The sequence below is a fragment of the Perognathus longimembris genome, chromosome 16 (assembly GCF_023159225.1).
Source record: "Perognathus longimembris pacificus isolate PPM17 chromosome 16, ASM2315922v1, whole genome shotgun sequence".
NCBI classification, from domain to species: Eukaryota; Metazoa; Chordata; class Mammalia; order Rodentia; family Heteromyidae; genus Perognathus; species Perognathus longimembris.
Window position 1 is genome coordinate 38,032,580 of NC_063176.1, and position 6,746 is coordinate 38,039,325.

At 41.6% G+C, this 6,746-nt stretch overlaps 1 pseudogene; it reads left to right on the forward strand.

Annotated features, from left to right (window-relative positions):
- The first annotated feature begins 4,307 nt into the window (after nt 1–4,307).
- LOC125364522 lies at nt 4,308–6,173 on the forward strand (annotated as a pseudogene).
- Nucleotides 6,174–6,746: the final 573 nt, after the last annotated feature.

Sequence of the window (6,746 nt, forward strand, 5' to 3'; positions counted from 1 at the left end):
CTCTACAGAAATCTTAACCCAAGACCTATATTGCTCTGTGTAACCTCCATGCTGGAAAAGGCTGAGCCTCTTGCGTATGACTAGAACTTGCACATTCTCACAAGTATTTCTGAGTTCTGTTTCTATTCATAGAGGAAACATTGAGCCAGATCTAAGATCTGACAGGGATGATCAGTTATGCTGAGTATTTAATGCAAGCCCCATTTACCGGATATATTACACTGTACTCTATAAAAATAATTTCAGCAGAAATTACCACTTATTATTAAGAACAAATATAGGTTGGAGTTATGGCATTTAATATCTTTGAATTAATAGGCCTGTTTTTGTCATTGGCATTAAAATTTAGTTAAATAATATTCCCTTTTTATCAATTAACTAAAGAGGAATTTGCTTATATAGCAAACACAAAATTTATTCTCATATCATCTCAGAACACTATTATATGAAATAATCTATCCAAAGAAATCAGATTTTTATATTGTGTGATAATTTAAAATTGGGGCTGGGACTATAGCACAGTGGCAAAAGTACTTGCCTGATACACAGGCCTGGGTTTTACCCCAACACTACAGGTGATAAATAAAATAATTATAGAATAGTTTAGCCAGTTTATTTTTTTCCTTTTTGTGTGATCATTTGAAACTTAGTTTGTATAAAGGCTTCTGTTGGTCCTAAAATCATATTTCAGAAAAAAACTTTCATTGCCAAAAGTAGATCATTCTATTTCTTTTAAACATGTGTACAGCTTTTATTGTATATCAAAGTACAAATACTGAAAGAGCAGGAATTAGATTCCTAGCTTTAAAACGGGACCAGATTTTTAATGTCACTGTGTCAATGTTCTTTTCATAGTTCAGTAAGTTGAGTTTTAATCACTTACTTTGTCCCAAAGCACCCACTGTTAGAGATGGCGACAGCTCTTTTGACCCATTTCAACCTAGGCTGCTTTGCATCTTAATGCAATGGGCTCTTCAGAGGGAGCTTGGCATACTCCCTGTATGCCACTGGAAAGCTGGGGGGCACTGTTGCACAGCGGAAAACAAGGGAGTTACAGAAAGCAATGGAGAACTGAGTCCTGGGTCATTGGGCAAATTACTAGGGATACAAATGGGACTAGCAACACAGCAACTATACACAGGTGGCCATCACGACGCTTAGAGGAAATGTGAAATGCTTGGTGACAGATCTTTAATTAATAGTAGCTTTGATTATTTTTAGCTTACTATGCCTATTTTTGTCAGTAGTAATATTTTATTATTGGTTGCATATTTGTTAACTCTGTGGATTATTAACCATGCATTCTACTAGCTGTACATTTTCTGCTTGTATGCATTTTTCACCTGACATCCACCTACTTAATTTTTTTTATTACACACCTTAATTCTCCATGTTTCCCCACATCCCTAGCAGAATGGACAGCAGGGTACCATGCTTATTTCTTTGGTGCCTCAGTTTTCTTATTTGTAGTCTGGTGGAGGAATTGCCCCAAAATAACTTTAAAGTCCCTTTCCACCCTAACTTTTTATGTGCTCTCTGGTTGAAGTGGAAAACAAAGCAAAACAAAACTCTACTTGTCCTAGGGAAGTTTCTAGGTCTGGATTATCTATTTCTGCTTCTTAACATTGATTTATTCCTCTGCTGTGCTGTGAAAAATATTGAATTGGGAAACTGTCAGGAGATTTACAAAATACTAGAGGTGGTTACAGGGAGATTAAAAACAAACAAACAAACAAAAACACCTGAGTCTCTGAGGACCCCTGACTTCCCCTCATGCATACTGGGAACCCAGGCAAACTAGTGTTGTGTGTGGATGAAACTTGTTGCTGTAGTCAGCCATTCTTCCCAACACTAATCATGCAAGGCCAAAGCAAAGCTAGAAAGTGAATGATGTCACTGCTTTGGTCTAGGTTAGAAAACCCTTCTCCCCTTTACAACAAGCAGTGATAAAAGCGCTCCTTTCGCCGTCTCTATCCATTGTCTGTCTGTCTATCCCTAAGTTTCTGTACATCTCATGTCTTTAACATCATTCCTTCCTGGGCATTCTGACTTATTAACGACCTACCCCACTGTCATAGTGTATCTGAGAACATGGGCAAGAGCTATGGCCTTGAGCAGGAGCAAGTATGAGTCAGGTGTCTCATCTCTCTCTCCACAAGAAAAAGGAAAAATATTTGTCCTCTTGCGCTTCCATACAAGGAGTGAATCTACATCCCAGCCGACTTACCACTAGGAGGCTCCACAATCAGGAAGAGGTTTTAGATACCCAAGAAGAAAAATTAAAAAAGCAACTAGTAACCCATGCAAACAACAATCAACCCTTAGCACATTAGAGTCAGAGGTCTTGGGTGTTTGGGCCATTGTCAGATGTAGGTTTTAGTTGCACTGTAACTCATAGCTAGAAGCCTGAATAAATGCAGTCGTCTTCAGTTTTCTACCTCTCTGATTTATTTATCTGGGCATGTGCAGATGCATATTTGTTATACAAGCTATACCTGTCAATCAACCTGTCCATCAGAGTTCCCACCAAAGGAATAATAGCCAGCACTTAATCTAAATTTATTCAAAATCCTAGATAAGCAAAGCCTAGTACTCTGAAGCCTTTCTCAAGCCTGCAGTGTTCCCTGAGAGACACATTTTATCTCTTGCAGTGTATTTCAATTTCTCTTTAATAAACTATTGTTTTCATTATGCTTCATGTCTTGCTTGAATTTTCTCTAGTAAGGAGGAAAAAAATTCAGAGCTAAGCTATGTAAAATTTTGCTAACATATTATGAGGTTTTGCTGCATGCCTTTCCTGTAACACTATCTCTTGTCCTGACTGGATCCTGACAGACACAGCATTGATATATTGTTGCATTCATTTGCTCTTCAGCTGGATTTTAAGGCTGTCAGACTCAAATGAGGCTTCCTGCCACCTGAGAACTTTTCTATTCAAATGGAAAGTTATAATCTGCTGATCAAATCGTCACTCCTTCCTCCTAAAGACTCAGCCAGACTCCATTTCCCACCAACAATGGGTTGCTGTCAAACAGAATATAGATGGAATTTGTCTGGCATGTTTATGCCTGAGCTGAAAAAAAACCCAACCATTCTCTCTCCTTGTTCTTCTGACTGTATATGGCCAGTCCAGATGTGTTGCAGATATCATGGCATCCACCTGCTAGGGTCCTTCTCTCAGTGGAGCAGCCTCCTTAGTCCTTTGCTATAAAATAGAAATAATAGCCAGGTGGCTGGGGGCTCACACCTGTAACCCTAGCTACTCAGGAGTCTGAGATCTGAGGATTGTCATTCAAAGCCAGACGGGGCAAAAAAGTCTGTGGGATTCCTATCTTCAACAAATCACTCAGAAAAAGCTGGAAGTGGTGCTGTTGCTCAAGTGATAGAGCACTTGCCTGGAGCACAAAGAGGCTCAGGGATAGTGCCCAGACCCTGAGTTCAAGGCCCAGATCCAGCAGAAACAACAACAAAACCCTAGGAATAATAGTCTGGGCCATGGTGACATGGCAAAGCATTACTATGCATTAATCCACATATAATAACTATAACTGAAGCTGGGCGTCAGTGGCTCATGCCTGTCATCCTAGCTACTCAGGAGGCTGAGATCTAAGGCTGGCGGTTCAAAGCTAGCCCTGGCAGGAAAGCCCATGAGACTCTTATCTCTAATAAGTTAAAAAAAAAAAAAAAGCTAGAAGTCGAGCTGTGGCTCAAGTCATAGAATGCTAGCCTTGAGGACAAAAAAGAAAGAAAAGGAATCTCAAAAACAGTGTCCAGGCCCTGAATTTTAGCCCCAGGAGTGCCAAAGTATTTTTAAAAATAAAAATAACCATAACTGAATAGCAGCTAGTCCTTTTGTGATTAGACAACTAGAAAGCAAATTAGATCTTAAAAATAGATTTTCTTGCTCGGTGTGCTATTTCAAGTCAGCAATGTCTCATATAACCTTAAAGTGCACCAATGTAAGTTGACTAAAGTCCTAATTTTAGATGAGCGGGACTTCATTTCATCAATCACATAGCCACTGAGCTTTCTTCCTCGGATTCTCATCAAATTTTTGCTGCTGCAGTTGCTGGATACCAATGGGGTTGATTCCATCTTCCTCAGGAAAGTTTAATGAGCAACTAAAAGGGCAAATAGGAACAGGGCCTGGTAAGCCACGGCCTCACTTAACCTCCTCCATGAGGACCAAAGAAACCTTTCTCACCTGTGCTGCACATGTGACCCTCTGTATCAGCAAACCGGAAATAAGGAGAAGGAAGTTTAATGCAGGAGCTGTTCCAGGTCAAGGAGAATGAGGTCAGGTGGGAATGGGCAAGGACAAGTGTGAGTGGGGAAGGACTTCCCTGCTGTTCTGTGGGAGGCTGCTCTTAGCCCTGGGTGTGAGAGAGCTAGGTTTGGGAAGGTGAGTGGAATCTGGCTGGACTTACACCTCTGGGATAAACCTGTGTGATTTAGGGATAAGCCTGTATGACTTAGGGGAATGCAGACACGTGACACCTCTGCCAGGTGAGGAGGAAGCCAAGGCAATCAAAACCTTCACCTTGCTCTTCTCTACCCTTGTCCTCTCTGGCTGTGTTGCTGGAAAGTGAGCTCAACACAAGCCAGAGGCTCCAGTCTCAACTGGAGCCCAGTTGAAGGTGACCATGTTAAGTCAGCTTCCAGGCAGCACTGGGCAGTGGAGAGGGGTGGGAAGTTGATCTCAGGCAGCAAAAGAGAACGTCCTCTCCCTGCCCTTCAGGACCATGAGCTTCTCAGAAGGAGTGCGAGCTCCTGCATCAGTACATCTTCATGCTCAAGCAAGGGCATAATAAATGTGCATGGAGCAAATGAATTAAAATGGAAATGCTTGAATTTCAGCTGGAAGAAATGTGTGTGATATTCTCAAATTCTTAATTTGCTCTAGGGATAATGGAACTTCTTTCTGACTCAGTCAGTGCTCCATGTGCCTTAGACATACCAGGCCTGGGGCTCCACCTGCCAGCTGGCATTGACAGTGGCTACTTATCTCCTGAGGCCTACCTGTGGCCAAGCGGTCTCCAGAGAAGACTAGCCCTCCTAGCCTGTAGTGCTGTTTCTGACAGTTTTCCAAAAGTCAGAGGACTTCTAGTGTGGCCCAATGGCCTGCTGCTCCTCGTCTTCCATCTGTTTAACATCTCCAATGCCTTAAAACTTTGCACTCTGACATTCAGTCTGATATTTGTGTACAGTGTACATGACTTTCCAAGTCATAGGTTTTGAATGACACTAAAACTTGTATTTTGACATTCTGACTGATATTCTTCCTTTGGTTTTTGTTGGCTTGTTTTTACTTCAGGTCCAGTTCTTTCAATTGCTTTAGAGTTCTCAGCCAGCAAATAAAAACTGGATTATTAGTACCAGACAAAAGAGAGTGTGGGTCTCAGCGGGAGCCTGGAGGCCGCTCCCGCGGACAGGACTAGTGCTCGGTGCTTCTCCCCACCTACAACGAGCGTGAGAACCTGCCGCTCATGGTGTGGCTGCTGGTGAAGCGCTTCTCCGAGAGGTAGCGCCCCCGGCCGCCCTGCCCGAGCGTGGAATCAACTATGAGATTATAATCATAGATGATGGAAGTCTAGATGGAACAAGGGACGTTGCTGAACAGTTGGAAAAGATCTACGGGTCAGACAGAATTCTCTTATGACCACGAGAGAAAAAGTTGGGATTAGGAACTGTGTACATTCATGGGATGAAGGATGCCACAGGAAACTTTGTGATTATTGTGGATGCCGACCTCTCACACCATCCAAAATTTATTCCTGAATTTATTAGAAAGCAAAAGGAAGGTGATTTTGATATTGTCTCTGGAACTCGATAGAGAGGAAATGGAGGTGTATATGGCTGGGATTTGAAAAGAAAAATAATCAGCCGTGGGGCCAATTTTCTAACTCAGGTTTTGCTGAGAGCTGGAGCATCAGATTTAACTGGCAGCTTCAGATTATACTGAAAAGAGGTTCTACAGAAACTAATAGAAAAATGTGTTTCTAAAGGCTATGTGTTCCAGATGGAGATGATTGTTTGGGCCAGACAGTTGAACTACAACTATTGGGGAGGTTCCAATATCATTTGTGGATCGAGTTTAAGGTGAATCCAAGTTAGGAGGAAATGAAATAGTCTCTTTCTTGAAAGGACTATTGACTCTTTTTGCTACTACGTGAAATAAAGTTAACTCATTAATTCTTACCATGTTAATTTCAATGTAAAAGTACAAGAAGCCTGGTTACTGATTAAAAATGTACTCTTGGCTGGGGATATAGCCTAGTGGCAAGAGTGCCTGCCTCGGATACACGAGGCCCTAGGTTCGATTCCCCAGCACCACATATACAGAAAATGGCCAGAAGCGGCGCTGTGGCTCAAGTGACAGAGTGCTAGCCTTGAGCAAGAAGCCAGGGACAGTGCTCAGGCCCTGAGTCCAAGGCCCAGGACTGACAAAAAAAAAAAAATGTACTCTTACAGCATGAATATAAGGTAAGGTACATTATGTACATATCTTTTCTCTAGAAAAAAAATCCCATTTTGTACCCCATATTAAAAGTTTCTGGTTTAATGAGTGATGTTCTTGATTTTTATTTACATTTAGCTATATTAAGATATAAATAAATGCACATGGCATAAAAAAAAGAGAGAATGCACACAAAGGAGCAATGCCTATTTCAGAACATCACAAGCCAGGGTAGAGCAGAAGCTTCTTCTGGTCACGACATGGATGTACTGAGTTTGGTACATTTGCA